A 19,011-nucleotide genomic window follows, 5' to 3' on the forward strand; every position below is an offset into this window, starting at 1 on the left:
TGATGTTGTCCATAAAGACAATTGTTGGAAATATTTGGAGTAGTTGTGATATAGAACTCTAGCAATGGTGCTCTTGCCAATCCCAGGCGGCCCCAAGATCCTTATGATCCTCACTTAAGACTAATCTGGCCGTAAGAGTTGTTCAATTTCTTCCATATGAGCTTCCATCCCAACTAAGCAGTCAAAATCCCTAAATGGCATGGAATTAAACAACTTATTGGAAACATCAATTGAGGTATCTTTGATTATTTCCGCTTCATTAACCCTAACAAAGAGGGAAATCAATATATTAGGTAAATAGTCACCCAAAATTCACATATTCAAAATATAGATATTCATAGTTTTATGTGTTTAGAAAGATTAAGAGCAAGTGGAAATCAAGAGGACAAACCAGTTGCTTGAATGGTAACCAGCGATTTAGCCACTTCCTCCAAACCATGACTGCATCTTCTAATGTCCTCTTTTGATTTACCCTTGCAAGTTTTTTTGAAAACTTTCCCATAATATCCGGTTGTTTCCTTACATCAGTTGGATGATTGGATCAACTTCATAGAAAATAGTCATTACTGTTTGACACAAATTTTCTCTGCACTCCATGATCTCCACCAAGTCGTCAATACACGATGTGGAAGAAGCATAGCTCCTCGAGAGCAAGATAATTGCAATCTTGGATCCTCTGATTGCATCTTTGATCAATAGGCTTACTCCTCTCTATATGATTATCAATGAATGGGTTGATCCCCTTTATTTTGAACTCCTTAAGAATGTGTCTGAGAAAGGTTTTCCGGACATCTGGCCCGTGGAAGCTCGAGAAGACATGGTATTTCTGGTTGTGAGGAAAAGAAGATGGAGGAGATGAAAGAGCCAAAGAAGAAGCTATTGTTATGTTTGCTTGATGGAATCTGAATTTCTTATAAAATAAGAACAATATTGTCACCAGAAGCATAAAGAAGCTTATTGCAGCAACTAAAATGGTAAGGAAAAATGAAGAATCCATTAAGATTCAGAGAGGATCTAAGATCACAGAGATTTTTAGAGAAATGTGTGGAGGAAGCACTAAGGAAGAAGATTTTGCGTTTATACTGATCCAGAAATTATTATCATTGACTCCGTTGACTAATATTAGCAAGAAAGAGAGCTTCGTGGAAATGTAGTTATCTTTTCATAGAAGACAAATGAGCACAAAATCATTAACCCTACCATGTAGGCTCCACTTTTTTAGATGAGCTTCGTGGAAATATAGTTATCTTTTGGTTGTAGAATCTAAAAACTAAAAGACCAAAAAGAAAGAGAAAATAGAATCTAAAAACATATGAAGCTAAGGAAATTGGTTGTAGCAATTCGTTCTAAGAAGGAAGAAGAAACGAAAATACACAAGCAATTTCAAGGAGACAGTGACCACAATCAATGTCTCCATCATTCATTATACAAAACTTGCATCTACATTGGAATTTCGATGTTCTATAAGCTGAGGAGCTTCTACAGATCGTTTTGCTTTAACATATGTAGCTGTTACGATAATAATCACTGCAAACTAAGCCAAACAAATATATATGTTGTTAGAAATATAAACTTGCGTATATAATTTTTTTTCATACTTACAAAAATGATTTTTACCGGATATAACGGCTAAGAAGACAACGAAAGCAAATTTCATTGATGTTTTCTCCATTATTTTACTTGTCGAGAATATTATTACAGAAAAAGATGTTGAAGATGATGTTATCTGAGATAGTTTTAGCTATTGTTGAACATTTTTTATAGCATAGAACAATGGTGTCTTTTTCTTTTTTGGCATATCTAACCAATTTTTTGGTTAAAAATTAAATACTGAAAAAGAAAATAATAATTATATTAAGAGATTACCAAATGCGATCAAAATCAAACCATATTTTGTAAAAAATTGTAAGACCAAATCTGCAGTCTAAAAGGAAAACAATTGATATATTTTGACTAAAATAATGGTCGAGATCAAGCAGAGATAGATTGTTTCTAACCGACAGCATGTTCCATCGGCATAAAAAAAATAGATTTACAGCACAATTGTCGATATAAAAATGGATTATTCGATAAATAATTTAAAGTCAGTGTTGTTACTGTTCAAATTTTAAAATATGATTATCACAATTAAAAAAATCATGTGTATTACACTATTTTGTAAGTTCTATTTTGCCTTTTTTTGTTTCAAAAAAGTTTACTCATGAAAATACACTGAAATTCATTTCAAATTATTCAGCATATAATGGTTACTCTAAAGACAAGCTTCTGATAGCCAAACCTCTCTATAAACAAGTTTTATCTATTACAATCTATCTAAGAACATATCATGTGACAAATGTTATATAGATTGGTAGTTTCCATAGCCTAGCTAATCCGATCTGATGTATTGATTATTTTATTTTTATCTGATCAAGGATATGCAGACAATTATACATAATCAGAATCCAGATCAATAGATGTCGTAGGACACATTTCACAATTCAGAATCTTTACCATTGTGATAAGAGGACTAATCGGTTCTCTTTTGGCTATCCCTTCAACCTCTTCAGTAGTCAGATCCTTATTTGGAACAAAGCCATCTTCGGTATCAGAATCGGAATCACTACTGAACAGATTAAAGGGATAGCCGAAAGAGAACCGGTTAGTCCTCTTATCGAAATAGAAAAGATTCTGAACTGTGAAATGCGTCCTACGACATCTATTGATCTGGATTCTGATAATGTGGTACCAACGCCAGTGTTTGTCAAGCAATATCTGTTGAAGTGGAAGGGCTTATCGTACCTGCAGTGCTCTTGGGTGTCGGAGGAGGAATTTGGAAACGCTTACTGATGAGGGCATAGAACCACAAGCTCCACCTTTACCAGCTGTGAGACAAGGACCAAGAACAAGGTCAGGAACTAGAGTCTTGCGTGAGGAGTTTAATCAAGCCATTGAAGCCTTACCTAGTTTCCACGAGCAAGAAGACTCTTTGTACCCAAGCTTTAAGGCCACAGTCCAAGAAAGAAGCCCGGAGGAGCCTAATGAAGAAGAAGCCTATCTTATACAAGACGGCCCAACAACTGAATTGCCACTTCTCCGAACCAACAAAGAAGTGTCCTTGTTCAGCATCAGCATCACGCCAACTTAAGACCATCCTAGACGTCCAATTTACCAAGGTAAGCTAATGAATACAATTATCGACTTGCCTAACTTGGTTTTCTGTCTTTGGTTTGTTTTACAGGTTCTATTCATAGTTTTAAGTTTTAGAATATTTCTCTAGCTATTGCACGAGTCTGTACTTGCTTCTTTAGAGTCCCAAAATTTGTGTCATTTATTGTATTTGCTTCAAGTCCCCAAGAAGGGCAAAGCTGCATCGACTCTCTTATAAAGTCCCTTATAAGCAGCCGTGTATTTTTACCCTACTATCAATAAAAGAACGCACTTCTTCAAGCAATAGACTTGTCTTTGAATTCTTCGAATTTGTTTGAGAGATGGTGTTTGATCCTTCTCTTGAGAGCTGGTGTTCGATCCATCTCTCGCCAGTCTTATCAAAGTTCAGTCCATAGAGCTTTGTGGCGACCCTCACTCCACCGTGTGCACCTTTCATTCCATCACTTCGGTTTATCAGAGAGAGTTACACAACCAGCTGATTAGGTCCCATCCTCCTCCACCTCGAATCCATTCTCTGTCCTTGTTGAGAGCGTTACACAACCAGCAACCGGGATCCATCACTTCTATAGGCCTGTGCCTGTATCATCTGGTATCAGAGCCGAAAGGTTCCAAACCAGGTTTTATCCTTTCATACCTTTCGGTTGTATCTCTTTTGCATCTTCGTTTTCTTGTTGCATACTTATTAAGAAAAAAAACCAAAACAAAGAGTTCTATTCATTCGCATACATAGCATGTCATCTTGGGCATTCATCTATATCTCTAGAATCATTTACCTTAGCATCATTCATAGCATCAACTAGTTGCGGCTCATTGTTAGAACGAGAATCTGTAAAAGCCCTAGTTAGCCAAAAAAGGAAAGTTTTCATAGTCACGTATTAAAAAAAAAGGAGTTTACATTTTACTCATTGTCTTGTCGTTTAATTTAGCATAAAAAAAGAGGAAGAAAAAATTTCTTTTAACACTTTTAGTTGCATCTTAGCTATCTCTTATTTCACTAGAGACCTCTTTGCACTTGATCTTTTGTTTGCTCGTGTACACAGACACCAACCAAGAGAGACAACGCCGCACAACAACCGGATGTCATGCAACAGCTACTTGACAGTATGAGAAGTGTAAGTGACCGTCTCAACCTCATGGAGCAGCGATTACCACCACCAGCTCAGCCCAACAATAATGGGAACCAACCGAGAGAGAAACCGAGGCAACAACATTACGATGGTGAAGAAGAAACCGATGAAGACATGCCAAGTCTCGAAGATGACCTACCACCTGACCCCAACCCACGATATGGCAGGCGAGACAATCAAGGCCAAGGCCAGCATCAGCACCGTGCAAGAGGAAGAAGCCGAGAGAGAGATAGAGAAGACGACAGATATGGGGGCAGAGATCTTAAGATTACCCCACCCACCTTTGCTGGAAAGGTCAACCCCGAGGCTTACTGGATTGGGAAAGAAGAATGGACCATATCTTTGATTACTACCAATATTCAGAGGCCAAGAAGGTGTCCTTAGAAACCTTTAGAAACCATTAGAAACCGATTAGAGCTTCAAGACTTGGAGGAGACGTTTGTGGCCCAATTTGTCGATGGCCTCCAAGATAGAATTGCGAGAAAATTGGGGTGGCAGAACTATGAGCTCATGGAAGATTTGCTATACTTTGCCATACAAGCTGAGCAGCATTTCAAGAAGAAAGCAGCCACTAACCGAGGGAAGTCTACCTGGACTCAACCCTTCTCTAAACCAATGGACAAAGGCAAATCCATAGAAGTGGAAAATCGGTTCAAGAAACGAATTTCAGGGCCATTAAAACCGGCTCAAAATGAGCAAGGTAAGGCTCGAATCCACAGATATCTGTGTATAACGTGTTTTAAGTGTCAGGCAAAATGCCACTTTGCAAAAGAATGCCTGAATCAAAGGGTAATGGTGTTGAGAGACAATGGAGAGTATGAGTCACAAGTGAAACGGAGTTAGAAGCCACTGATTCAGAAGAAGAGATAACCGATTTCCTGAGGAAGGGGAGATGTTGGTGATCAGAAGATCTCTCGGTGCACTATGTGATCCTGAGACACTCCAAAGAGAAAACATCTTTCATACAAGATAAAGCATTGGGAACAAGGTATGTAGCCTCATTATAGACGGTGGCTCTTGTACTAACATGGCTAGCAAGTATCTTGTAGACAGGTTAGGTCTTGAAAGACAAAGCACCCAAGTCCATACCGTTTAAGATGGCTCAATGATACCACAGAAGTGAGGATTGTGGAGCAAGTTGTTGTGCCATTTAGTATAGGGAAGTATAGTGATTAAGTCAAGTGTGACGTTGTACCCATGCAAGCCGATCACCTGCTCCTTGGGAAGTGATGTGAATGCAATGGGCAACACAAGTTTTACCCTAGACAAGCTGCAAGTGCACAGCAAATGTAGTAGTACTTAGGGATCGAATCCACAGAGATCTGTGTATTGAGAACTTCTAGCTGATGCCAAAAACAATCATAAACCTAATCTAATAAAAAGGAGTTTTGGTTTGTCGCTAAATCTAATTATGCATAGAATTAAAAAGGCTTGAAGTAAAAATCGGTTGAAAACGTATATGAAAAACGGTGCTGGGTTCAAGGTTCATCTTTAGGGTTCATGTTCTAAAACTCAAGGAATTTAGGCAAGGATTTTCTATGACTCTGAAACTAGGATAGACACATGTAAGATTAGCCAACTCTCATCACCCTAATCATCTAATCACTTGTTCATGGCAATTAACTCTCGCTCTCATGCCAGAACAAGAACATGATTTGTAGATCGGAATCTATCTCGGCTTACGTATCCTCTGTAGGCAGCTTTCGTCTCCTACGACAGTGACGTCCATAAGATCCAGTTCAGGCAACTCAGATACAACACTCCCGTGGCTCGGATTTAACCTAGGATCGGATTCTGGGTGATCAATCCACAATTACCGCTTTGAGATTTGGATGAATGGGATAATCATGATAAAAATCGAAATCTTTTTTCCTAAAAACCTAGATGTCATTCGAACATGGGGTCCCTTTGGATTACCCTCTCACCCAACTAGGTGACTACTCAGACATGGCTGAGGTAAACATCATCATCGGTTTAGAACTAGGAAGAAAAAAAGTAAAAAAACAAAAGTTGCAGAAAAACTTCTTCTATTGAAGACAGAGTGGCGATGGAGAGCTTCTACAAATGCATACAATAAAACCTAAAACTAAAATGAGTTCTCTCTCAAAGAGAAGAAAGAGGCTCCCTTACAAAAGACATAAGAATGAGTATTTATAGTGTTTCTCCAAGTCTTGGGCATCTAGGACTTGTAAATTGGGTGCAGGAAGTGTCTTGGGCCTTAGTTGGGCTCCTGAGGTTCGGACATAGGTCCACCGGGGGTGAAACCCTCTTGAGCCGCGGTGGGAAAAAGCCTGGCCGCGGGTGAAAGTACTTGTGCTTGACTGTACTTGTGTTGATTGGTCTTCAGTGCATTGATGATATCTGGAGATCTAACCGTTGGATTGCTTTGATTCTAAGTGTGTTGGAAAGCTGGTTGTCTTTTCTATAATTTATTAAAATTTGGGGATGATCAGTCGGTGAGAAGGTCTTCATTGATTGCCAAACTTCTGACGGTCTGAATTTATCCAAAATGTACTTTTGTTCCAAAATGCACTCCAATGTCCCAAGTTTCCTGAAAAGCCTTTTAAGACTCCAAAACATGGAAAACATTTATAAAACCTTTAAAACTGAGTAAAAACACCTGCATAAGATATTGGAAGTGATCCATAAAGTGGTCAATATCAGGTGTTATCAACTCCCTCAGACTTAAACCTTTGTTTGTCCTCAAACAAAACCAAAGATCTGAACCTGGAAAAGAGGTTGAAAATCGTAGGAACTAACAAAATCTCAGAGACCATGCTTCTAAACCAAAGTTAGTCATTATGCTTAAATCAGGGATAGTCTAGAAAATTCTCACCAAAGCACATGCATAACTAGTCCGTTGATCCATCATGCGAAAATCTAAACTCTTAAACCTATCCTCCAGTCAACTAGCTCTTAACATTCATTTATAAGTTCCAGTGGTTGTCATCAAAAGGAGTTTAGCAATGCAATCAAGGCTAGGTATTCAGAATGGCTGTTTAGAAGGTGATTTTTTTAGTGTTTATGGTTACATTTTCTCGAGAGACAAGACATTATGCAAAACAGCAAGAGAGGGTGGAGCTGTTGATATCCACCATTTCCAGTCACATTCTTCTTGCTTTAAGATTCTTGATCTCCTTTCTTCAGGTTCTCCTCATGACTCCCCCAGACTTAGATTTTTGTCCAGGTTTTAAAACCAGTGCTCACTAATGGATACTTGTAGCCTTTGCTTCAGATAATTTCGGCCAACCTAGACTCTTTTAGGCTTTTGTTTTTCCTTTCCTTTCATTTTTTCGATTTATATGTATTTATTTTTTTTTTGCAAGGGAAAAATGCCTTTCTTTTCATCATTGTTTTGTGTCAAACATTCCTGAAAAATACTTAAGGTCTTTTAATAAGCATAAAAAAGTTTAAAAATTGCAGAAAAAGATAAGAAACAAAGAAAAATAGATTAGTACGGATAAACATCCTCCCCCAGACTTAAATCACACTTTCCCAGTTTGAAAAAGTTGGTGAGAAGATGGCGAAATAAAAGCAAAAGAGTCTTAAATAAAAGAAAAGAAAAATGGTGATAGAACCGTGAATATGATGTGGTAATGGATAGGCGCCTATGTCTCAGTAGCCTCTTCATGCGCCTGTGGCAGAGGAGTCATCACCAAGCCGGCGGTTCTTCTTCAGTAGCCTCTTCATGCGCCTGTTGATCTTCTCTTGCTGGTCAAGCTTCTTCTTTAAAGCTGCAAAGTCTGCATCACTCTTGGTGGATGCTCTAATCTGAGAAGAACTGGCTCCGGATGAAGATTGTGCAGGCTGAAGTCTCCTGCAGTTTGCGGCTACATCTCTCTTGGTTTTTGCAGCCAGAAATTGCTTCATGGTCAGAGGTAAGAGTGGCAAAGATGGTAGGAAGTAGCTAGTCTCTGGTTTCCATCCTAGGACTGAACCATCTCGGAGACGGGGCATTGAATCCGATGGTAGAAGGACCCTGTACTCGGTGGAACTAGTGCAAAACTTGTAAGCAAATCCAATTGGTTCCATCTTGGCCCTGTGATAGTCCTGTCTCTAGAGAACTGAGAAAGATCAAACCAATCTACTCTAAGAGATGTCTCAGCTGAAAAATCAACTCCTGCTGTATCATAAGCGAAGTAATGATGCTCCCAAAAGCTGGTGAGTAGTCCTGAAAATCAGATGTGAGCATCTCATGCTTAACCTTCACTAGGTTCCTTGCAATGATACAAGCAAATCAAGGAAATCTGGGGTGATCTGCGAATGGTAACTGTAGTTTCACCAACTCTGGCTTAAAGACATTCGCTTGGTTGGCTCGCGAAAACACAGTGTGTGCTAGTAGCTTATGCACATAGCAGACAACAGGGTGAGAAAGTAATGATGCCTTGGACCTTGCTTTGTCATAAACTCCATAACCCATCAGTTTCCAAAGATCCTCATCTGGATCCTTCTCCAATGCAATTTCATCACAATAAGGCAACTTCAAAACGAAAAAGGACATGTAAATATTCTTAAACCTATGATTTTTTTTTAGGAAAACGACAATAGCTAAAAAGATCGTTACTGGTACAGTGGAAATGCGATCTTAATTACTTGTTCTCTCTCATGACGATTCAAAATACGATCCTTTGTAACGGTTACTTTTCGAACATACTTGAGAGCGGTTGTCCGATCACGACCTTCCGATCTGAAAGGTATCGAAGTGCCGGTTTCTTTCCGCGGCCCACGTTCTCCAGACATGATCTGAAGACCACGTTCTCTTGCGGTTTCCTCCATGATCACACACAATTTCACATCCTCAAACCGCCGTGGCCAGACCCCTATTTATTGGAGCATCTCTTCTTCATCTCACCGCACTTTCTCCTCAAATCTCAAGCAATGTCAGATAATCTACGCCAAAGAATGCAAAATATCTATCTGGGTATTACCGATGAACCGGTAGCCTTACCTCCGGAGATTCAGAATCATGCTGTTGCTGCTAATCAATTCTCCCTTGTTGTGGTCCCTCTACACCCAAGAAGCAGAATCTGCGTGCGATGATCTGTTAATTACCGCGTCTTTAGGGAGTGGATACGGCAACAACCGGTCGAATTATCAGTCACAACAAACTCCAATTCATCTTCCATTCGGAGGAATCTATGAACCTGGTTCTCCGGCGCTCTCCCTGGTCCTTTGCTGATTGGATGATTATGGTTCACCGATGGTCCCCTGATACCCCTGAAGATGCCTCCAAGGTGATTCCTCTCTGGATGCAAATAAGAGGTATTCCACTACAGTTCTTATCCACCCCAACGATCAACTTCATTGGTAATCTCTATGGTGAAGTTGTTAATGTTGACTTTGACGAAAATTCTACCCGAGTGGATTTTGTCCGTGTCAAAGTCTTATGGCACACTGACAATCCTCTTAGATTCCAGATGAATTTTCAGTTTGAAGCAGGAATCAACACCATTCTTCGCTTCAAGTATGAATGTCTCAGTAACTTTTGCAAAAGATGCGGAATGCTATCACATGAGAAGAGAGATTGTCCTCATCAGGTGGAAGGTGGTGATGGTTTCTCCGATTCTGATGGAGATGATGATACTGATGGTGGAAATGATCCAAATCAGGATGGTGTTGGGGATCAGGAAACTTCGGCTCTAATGCCAACTGTTTCCTCTGGAGGTAATATTGCTACTCTTCTTGTGCTTGTTGATCAGGCTGGTTCTGTTTCAGAGCAGGCTCGTGAAGATTTTGTGGAGACTGATGAAGCTCTTGCCGAAGACCGTCGTCTCCAGCAGATCAAATTGAAGGGGAAAGTTCCGTGAAGACGAATGCTTGGAATTTGGAGATTGTGTGAATGGTGAAGGATCAGGCTTTAACAAGCGGAAGAGACAGGAAATCGAGGAGATGCTCCAGTCTCTGCACTTTGATGATCAAGTGGACTTGTGCTTGGTCAAAAAGAGAGTTTCTGGTGAAGAGGAATCGCAGAGCTCGAGTTCAGTCAATCAACGAATAGACAGAGGCGCAGGGGGCCCGGTACCCCCATTGTTCCCAATATGAAGATATGCTCATGGAATTGTAGGGGGTTGGGGGGGGGTCTTTAACTGAACCGAGGCTGAAGGAAATCTGTAGAAAGTCTTCTCCGGATGTTTTATTTTTAGTAGAAACTATGAATTGCTCTGATGTTGTAAGAGATGTTGCTGTCTCATTAGGGTATCTTAATGTCTTATGTGTTCCTCCTCTGGGTCGTAGTGGAGGTCTAGCGGTTTGGTGGAAGAATGGTGTCTCTATTAGTAGTCTGTATGAAGATGCAAAGTTAATCGACTTGCTTGTAAATTTTAATGGAATGGAGTTTCACTTGTCTTGCGTGTATGGTCACCCAGTTCAGAAGCATAAACATGAGTTATGGGAAAGGATTGAAAGAATTGGAACTCAAAGAAATGGGCCATGGATCCTAGTTGGTGATTTTAATGAGATTTTGGGCTGTGAAGAGAAGATTGTTGGTCCTACCCAAGAAGAATGGACCTTTCAGAACTTCAGGAATATGTATAGTTCTTGCGACTTACAGGATCTCAGGTTTAAAGGGGATAAGTTCTCATGGGTTGGGAAGAGACATACGCACACAGTTAAAGAGTGTCTAGACAGAGTTGCTGTTAATACTGAATGGCTGGCAAAATTCCCTGCTTCAGAGGCGGAGTTCTTCAGACTATATGGATCAGATCATAGACCAGTAATTACTAATGTTTCTGTGACCCGAGCTGCAGTCATAAAAGGTTTCATTTTGATAAGAGACTTCTCCAGAGGAATGATTTCAAAGCTTATGTCTCTAGCGGATGGAATTCTACAACTCTGCCCCGAAACTTCTCCATCACTGACCAAATCCGAGTGTCGGAGAGCCATCTCTTTATGTAGGCGTCTTTCTCAGTCACACTCTGCCAAGAAGATTGAGTCATTACAAATCGATCTGGAAAAAGCTTTAACTTCTTCTGGTGCCCTTCGTCAACAGATTCCATTTTTTCAAAAGGAGCTGGTAAAGGCATATAAAGATGAAGAAACTTACTGGCATCTTAAGAGTAGAAACTCATGGCTTCAAGCAGGTGACCGTAACACAAAATTTTTCCAGGCTTGTACAAAAGCGAGATTTGCAAGAAACCGGATTCATTGTGTTCAAGATGCAGCTGGTAATGTTTTTCGGGGGGATAAAGGGATTGGTTTTCATGCTAAGGAATACTTCAAAGGAAGATATTCGAGTAATGGTCAGCAAGTTAATCAGGATATTTTCTCTGGTTTCAAACGCATAGTCACAACAGAGATCAATGAAAGTGTTACAAAGGAGTTCTCTGACAAAGAAATTTTTGATGCAGTATGTTCTATTGGTGCTGATAAGGGGCCAGGCCCTGATGGTCTCACAGCAAGGTTTTACCAAGAGTGCTATGATATTTTTTGGAAATGATGTTATCAGAGAGGTCAGAAGATTTTTTAGGACATGAGTAATGAAAGCAGGAATAAACCATACAAATATTTGTATGATTCCTAAAACTGAGAAGCCACTAACTCTGTCTGATTACAGACCAATCGGCCTCTGTAATGTCCTGTATAAAATCATTTCCAAAGCTTTGGTTCTTCGTCTAAAGGGTTCTCTCAATCAGATTGTCTCGGAAGAACAAGCTGCTTTTATCCCGGGGAGAATCATCTCTGATAATATACTAGTGGCAAATGAATTGATGCACTCTTTAAAGTCAAGAAAAAGGGTTTCTCAGACTTATAAGGCTGTGAAGACCAATATAAGCAAAGCTTATGATCGGGTTGAGTGGGACTTTTTAGAGGCAACTATGAAGGCTTTCGGTTTTGCTGATACTTGGATTCGCTGGATTATGGCTATAGTCAGATCAGTCAGTTACTCAGTATTGATCAATGGGAAACCTCAAGGATTGATAATGCCGGGTAGAGGTATTAGACAAGGTGACCCTCTGTCACCTTATCTTTTTATTCTCTGTGCTGATGTCCTCAGTCATATGATCAAAGCTCAGGCTACATCGGGTAGGATTAGGGGAATTAAGATCGGAAATGGTGTTCCTCCACTAACTCATTTGCTGTTTGCGGATGATTCTCTATTTTTTATACAAGCAAATAATAAGAATTGCCGAGCGTTAAAGGAAATCTTCCAAACATATGAAAAAAGCTCGGGACAGCTCATCAACTCTACCAAGTCCATGATTACTTTTGGATCTCGGATCCCAAGTGATCTCCAAACCAGGCTTAAAGGAATTCTGGGCATTCAAAATCAGGGTGGAGGAGGCAAATATTTGGGTTTGCCGGAACAGTTTGGGAGAAAAAAGTCAGAAATGTTCAAGTATATTACTGATGCTGTGAAGAAACGTACATCTTCTTGGAGTTCTAAGTTACTATCTCCAGTCGGAAAAGAGATCATGTTGAAGTCAGTAGCTCTAGCAATGCCGGTTTTCTCTAGAATTTGTAAATTAGTATTTAAATGGTAAAGGGAGAACACTTTGTGGTCATTCCTCATGAGTGGACCACTGTGGACCAGATAAATTCTTGCAAGGGAGAAGATGATGGGAAGGAGTATCTACTGAAGTTCAAAGAAATTTCTTATGATGGATGTTATTGGAAATCTTAATAGGACATCTCAACTTTCCAGAACAAAATTCAAAGGTTCGAGGATATAAATTATGGTCACCGCAGAGACAAATATGTTGAACATGAGAGTGATCATAGAGATTTCATACACTTCGATCATACTCCTGAATTTCTTAGGCATCAGAGCCACCCAATCTTCAGGTCCTCCCCGGTTGGAGGCCTCCCCGTGGATGTTTGTTCCCACAAGTTTCCACGCATCAATCTGATTGGCTTGAGCGTGAGAGGGAGTATTGTGAAAGTCTCACAATGGTAGTTGCAGAATTTGTAAAGTAGTATTTAAATGGTAAATGACAATCCAGTTATCTCTAGTGCTTCCACTACCGATGTGGGACTTTCAAAATACAGCCTGCGGTGAATTAGCTTCATCATCCAATATAAGCTGAGGAGCTTCTACAGATCGTTTTGCTTTAACATATGTAACTGTTACGATACTAATCACTGCAAACTAAGCCAAAGCAATATATATGTTGTTAGAAATATAAACTTGCATATATAATTTTGTTTCATACTTACGAAATATGACTTTTACCGGATGTAACAGCTAAGAAGACAAAAGCAAACTTCATTGATGTTTTCTCTTTTATTTTACTTGTCGAGAATATTATTACAGAAAAAGATGTTGAAGATGATGTTATCTGAGATAGTTTTAGCTATTGTTGAACCGTTTTTATAGCATGGAACAATAGTTTCTTTTTCTTTTTTGGCATATCTAACCACTTTTTTGGTCAACAATTAAATACTGAAGAAGAAAATCATAATTGTATTAAGAGATTACTTTGACCAAAATAATGGTCGAGATCAAGCAGAGATAGATGGTTCAAATCCGCAGTCTAAAAGGAAAATAATTGATATACTTTGACCAAAATAATGGTCGAGATCTAGCAGAGATAAATGGTTTACATCACGTGACAAATGTTATATAGATTTGTATTGTCTATAGCCTAGCTAATCTGGTCCCATGTATTGATTATTTTCCTTTTTTATCTGATAAAGAATATGCTGACAATCATACATCAATCAATATAGATACACTTCTTTGATGGCCTTAACATGTGATCTTCTTTTCTATGGTCTATGTGAGAACAGATTGTAAAAGCTCCGCCTTAAATGTGAAAACAGAAACATGTGGAAAACTTTGTCATTGTGTGTCCCACACTTTAAGACATAAATGTTTCAGGTTTCAACTCATTCAATTAAATTATATATAGAAATATTTACTCTAAATGACACTTGGTATCTTTATAATTACACATTTTTGCACTTTCATTTGAAGTGACACTTCTTTCGATCTTTCCTTGAGGAAAAGACATAAGCCCCTCAATCCTGTATTTCCTAAATTCTAACCGGTGTAACCTCTATCAACCATAACTGATTTATCAAATTACCCAGCGTTTCCAACATCTCGCCGATGTCATTTTTTCATCAGCTGAATAAAATTCCGTTTTAACAATTCCGATTTCAACGAAATCCAAGCTCAGCGGAGTCGAGTGCATTTATTGATATATTTTCCATCTTTCTAACCTTAAAGAAAAGCTCATATAATCATCAGTATGCCTTATATAATTTTCAAGACAAATATCAAATATATTGTATTATTAGTGATCACATATCTTATTGATTCGATTTAACGAGGCCAAACACAAAACTAACATATACCAAATCAACGACTCGTACAAATCACATGACACTTTGGATCCAGTATAAAAGCTTGTGGTTTTACTGCCTATTGTGAAAGTCTTACATTATCGGCAAGAATTACATGAGTTCGCGTTGACCATGAAAACCACAGAAAGTTAAGCCCTTCAAACTGGTACGGATGCAATGAGCCTGTAAAAAATCAGGAGTTTGATCGAAGTGTATGAAATCTCTATGATCTTTCTCATGTTAAACATATTTGTCTCTCTAGTGACCAGAATTTATATCCTCGAACCTTTGAATTTCGTTCTGGAAGGCTGAGATCTCCGATTCAGATTCCCAATAACATTCATTATAAGAAAGTTCTTTAAACTTCACCAGATACTCCATTCCATCATCTTCTCCCCTGCAAGAAATGATCCGGTTCACAGTGGTCTAGTCAGGAGGAATGGCCACAAAGTCTTCTCCCTTGTAACTCACTGACTCTATTTTAAAATGAAACTTTTTCACCCTTGTTTTAAATGAGGGATGGATTTGTGAGCCTTTTCGAATTCCTCCTCCGATACTCAAGAGCAGTGCAGGTACGATATGCCCTTCCACTTCAACAAATATTGCTTGACAAACAATGGCGTTGGTACCACATTATTGGAATCCAGATCAGTAGATGTTAGGACACATTTCATAGTTCAGAATCTTTTCCATTTTGATAAGAGGACTGACCGGTTCTCTTTTGGCTATCCCTTCAACCTCTTCAGTGATCAGATCCTTCTATGCAGGTATTTTCACTCAGTTTTAAAGGTTTTTAAGTGATTTTCATGTTTTAGAATTTTAAAAGAGTTTTCAGGATATCTTGACAAAAAGAATGCACTTGGGAGCAGAAATCATAACTTTGGTTAAATTTAGACCGTCGGAGTTTTAGTAATAAATGGAGGTCTTCCCACAGTCTGATCATTCTTATATTTTGAAAAATAATAAAGGAAACAACCAGCTTTCCAATGCAGGTGGAATCAAAGCAATCCAACGGTTAGATCTCCAGATATGGTTGATGCACTGAAGGCGAATCAACACGGTCGGAAGCTCACCCGCGGCCGAAACATCATCCACCGGGGGTGCGAAATTTCAGACCGCGGGAGCTCAATGCCGAGCTTTAGAAGCCCACTTTAAAGCTTAAGTCACTCACGTCCTTATTCCTGCAAGCCCTAGGCGTTCCCGAGGACTCGAGACACTATATAAACCCCTTTTAAGTAGAAGGGTGTGCCGTGTTTTCACCAAGAACTCTAGAGAGAGAGACTCACCGTGAAGAGGAGCCACCAAGAGGGGCACCATCGGCCCTCCTGATTCAATCTGTTCTTTGTTTCTAACCCTTGTCTATTTTAATTCTCTGCAATTCTAAATATCTTTGTGATGTTAAACTCAGCTATGTCTGAGTAATTCTCCAGTTGAGTTTTTAAGAGATTTTTCAAAGGGAATTTCATGTATTGATCATATGCTTTGTTCGATTTAGGGTTATTAATCTTCTAGGAGTCCTTCGTTCATTCTTGTTCCCTATGCTGTTTCTGTTGCTAACCGCTTAGAAATTGATCTCAGTAATTGGAGCCACGAGAGTGTTGTATCGAATCACCAGACCTAGAAGTGATCGAGCGAAATCGCTATAGGAGACGAAAGCTACCTATAGAGAATCGTGAGCGGGGATGAATTCTGTTTTTAATGCATGATCTTATTCGCGGCATGAGAGCGAGAGTTAATTGCTGTGTTGAGTGATTTGTTGATTAGAGTGGCGAGAGTTGGCTAATCATACCTACACCAATTCGAGTTCGGGATCCTTATCAATTTGTTTGTCTTTTGATCAATTCATGAACCCCTGCGAAAACCCTTTAGACCCAGCGCTTAATCCTTATTGTTTTACAACTTCTTTATTTTGTTTGCATTTAGATTTAGTAACTCCAAAACCAAAAACCCCCATTTTGCTTGTTCTACTAGTCTTAAGTCTTGATTGATTTGTACTGAAAGCTCAAAATCTCTGTGGTTCGACCCCTAAGTACTACAGCGTACATCTGTGCACTTGTAGATATTTAGGGTTATAAATTTAAAACGTGAAGCTAAAAGTAACCCTTGATTCTCTTAGCATCAAGTGTTTGGCGCCGTTGCCTAGGATTTTGATTCCTTTCGTTGCGAATCTCTGCTTAATTCTGTAGAACTCTTTTTAATATTTATTTTTCTTTGATTTTTGAGGTAATTTTTCAATGAGGGGTCGGGAGCATATCTTTGATCCTCTCGCTGAAGAGGACCCTTTTCTAGATGGTGATCCATCTGATGACGAGCTTAATGACCCAATCGATGATGGCAATGAAGCGATTGGAGAACCAAAATATGCCAGGAAGGGAGAACAGTTGATTGGAGAATGCGATGCAGCCCACAAACGTTTCGCAGATAAGCGAGCAATTTGATCACCTTTGCCTAAGGATGGCGACTCTGAGGCTAAGGTACAATACATTAGCTATCTCAAAAAGTATAATGGTTTTCCTACAGAACATCCAATAGAGCATATTGAAAGTTTTTAAGAGCTGTGTTCAACCATAATGAGGAGTACCGATTACCATATGTTTGTCCTTTTTCCATTCTCTCTAACTGGTGGAGCTACTAAATGGCTTAAAACTTTCCCACCTGCGTCCATAAGGACGTGGAAAGAGTGTAGAGAGCTTTTCCTAAGTCACTTTTACACCAGAGATTGTTCCAATCTCTTAAGGGACAAGATCCCAAAAATTTCAGTAGAAGGACACAGAGGACCTCTATGACGCCTGGGAAAGATTCAGAGACTACCAAAAAGATTGTCCACACCATGGTTTCTCCGAGGAGCACTTGATGGCCATCTTCTACCATGGAGTTAATGAAGAACTGAAGTTTTCTTTCGATACCTCTAGCAATGGAGACTTTTCCACTAGATCTGTTGATGAGGCTCACACCTATATCACTAATCTAGCTGGAAGTATCAGAAATATAAGACTTCTAACCCAATATAGATGTCCTATGATCGAGGAAAAATAATCATCTGTTGATAAAGAATGCCTAAATCAGATTAGGGAAGACATCCATAAGATCCTTAGTATGATTGATCCGATTCATAACTTCGATGATAGAAGCAAACATAACGAGCCCTATATTGAGAAGATGAAGAAGTTTGAGGTGGAGATGAACTTCCAAACCCTAGAGATGATGCAAACCACTGATGTTTACCAGATTGAAGAGGCTGAGCAGAATCAACCCCACCAGGGGTGGGAGTCTCTCAACCGCGGCAAAACTGGTGCCCACCGCGGGTGGGAAGCTTTTGGCCGCGGCCAAGAAGGGTTTCATCGCGGCTCAGAGCACTTCACCCGCGGCCAACTTGATTTTCAACCTCCTTTCCAACCTTCTTTCGAGCAAACCCAATCTGATCAATCCAATTCCATATTTCCTCCTTATTACCCTTTCTCCAAGATTGAAGAACTTGAAAAAGAGGTTAATAGACTCAAAAAGGAAATGGAGAGTCAATCAAAAAGACATGAGGATGCTATTAACAAGCTATCCACCATTTTTATCCTTCAATTTAGTGATGAATCAAAGGAGACGGATTTCTCCATTAATGATCTTGATGAACCCATTTCTGATAGAATAAACAAATTTGAGACCTCTGATCACTTAAAAGCAATTACCCTCAGAAGTGGTTTAGCTTACAAGGAGCCAGAGTATCCAAAAGATTTCAAAGAAGGAGAAAAAGGAGGAGTTTCGGCTAATGAAGAGGGAGATGCCGTTGTCAGGAAAGAGGGTGAAAGGGAAAAGGAAGACACTCCTCAAGAAATTTCTGAAGAAGAACCTATACCGCCTCCTCTCACTCGTGTCTACAAACCTAAACCACCATACCCACGAGCTCTGAAAGGACCAAAGAAGGAGAAAGAAAGGGCTAAGCTGAAAGAGATGATCGAGCAGTTAAATGTGAGATTACCTTTCATTGAAGCTTGTGCAATGATACCTGCTCTTAGGAAATACATGAAGGGCATTCTAACAAATTCTTTAGCATTAGAAGAAGGTGTTATGATGATAACTCATGAATGTAGTTCCATTTTACAAAACCATGTCCCCTAGAAGAAAGAAGATCCGGGAAGTTTTGTACTCTCTTGCACAATTAGGAATGTGACTTTTGAACGTTCTCTATGTGATTTGGGATCAAGCATCAACATGATGCCGCTCTCAGTTGCAAAACGTTTAGGATATCATACTTTCCAGCCCACAAAATCTCGCTGATTCTTGCCGATCGATCAGTCAGACAGCCGGAAGGAGTCCTGGTTGATGTATCAGTCATGATAGGAGAAAACATTATTCTGACTGATTTCGTAGTGCTTGAATCAGAAAGGGAACCAAAGGATCCTCTGATACTCGGTAGACCTTTCCTATCAACTGCAGGAGCAGTAATCAATGTTCCGGA

General features: G+C 39.5%; 1 non-coding gene and 1 pseudogene across 1 annotated transcript; both read right to left on the reverse strand.

Moving 5' to 3' along the window:
* Positions 1–6: 6 nt before the first annotated feature.
* Positions 7–1,077, reverse strand: LOC18025923 (annotated as a pseudogene).
* A 16,210-nt stretch (positions 1,078–17,287) lies between these two features.
* LOC112090165 lies at positions 17,288–17,398 on the reverse strand. Its single transcript, XR_002901514.1, has one exon. It is a non-coding gene; the product is annotated as a small nucleolar RNA R71 (small nucleolar RNA).
* Positions 17,399–19,011: the final 1,613 nt, after the last annotated feature.

Source organism: Eutrema salsugineum, unplaced genomic scaffold (assembly GCF_000478725.1).
Source record: "Eutrema salsugineum unplaced genomic scaffold, Eutsalg1_0 scaffold_11, whole genome shotgun sequence".
Classification (NCBI taxonomy): domain Eukaryota; kingdom Viridiplantae; phylum Streptophyta; class Magnoliopsida; order Brassicales; family Brassicaceae; genus Eutrema; species Eutrema salsugineum.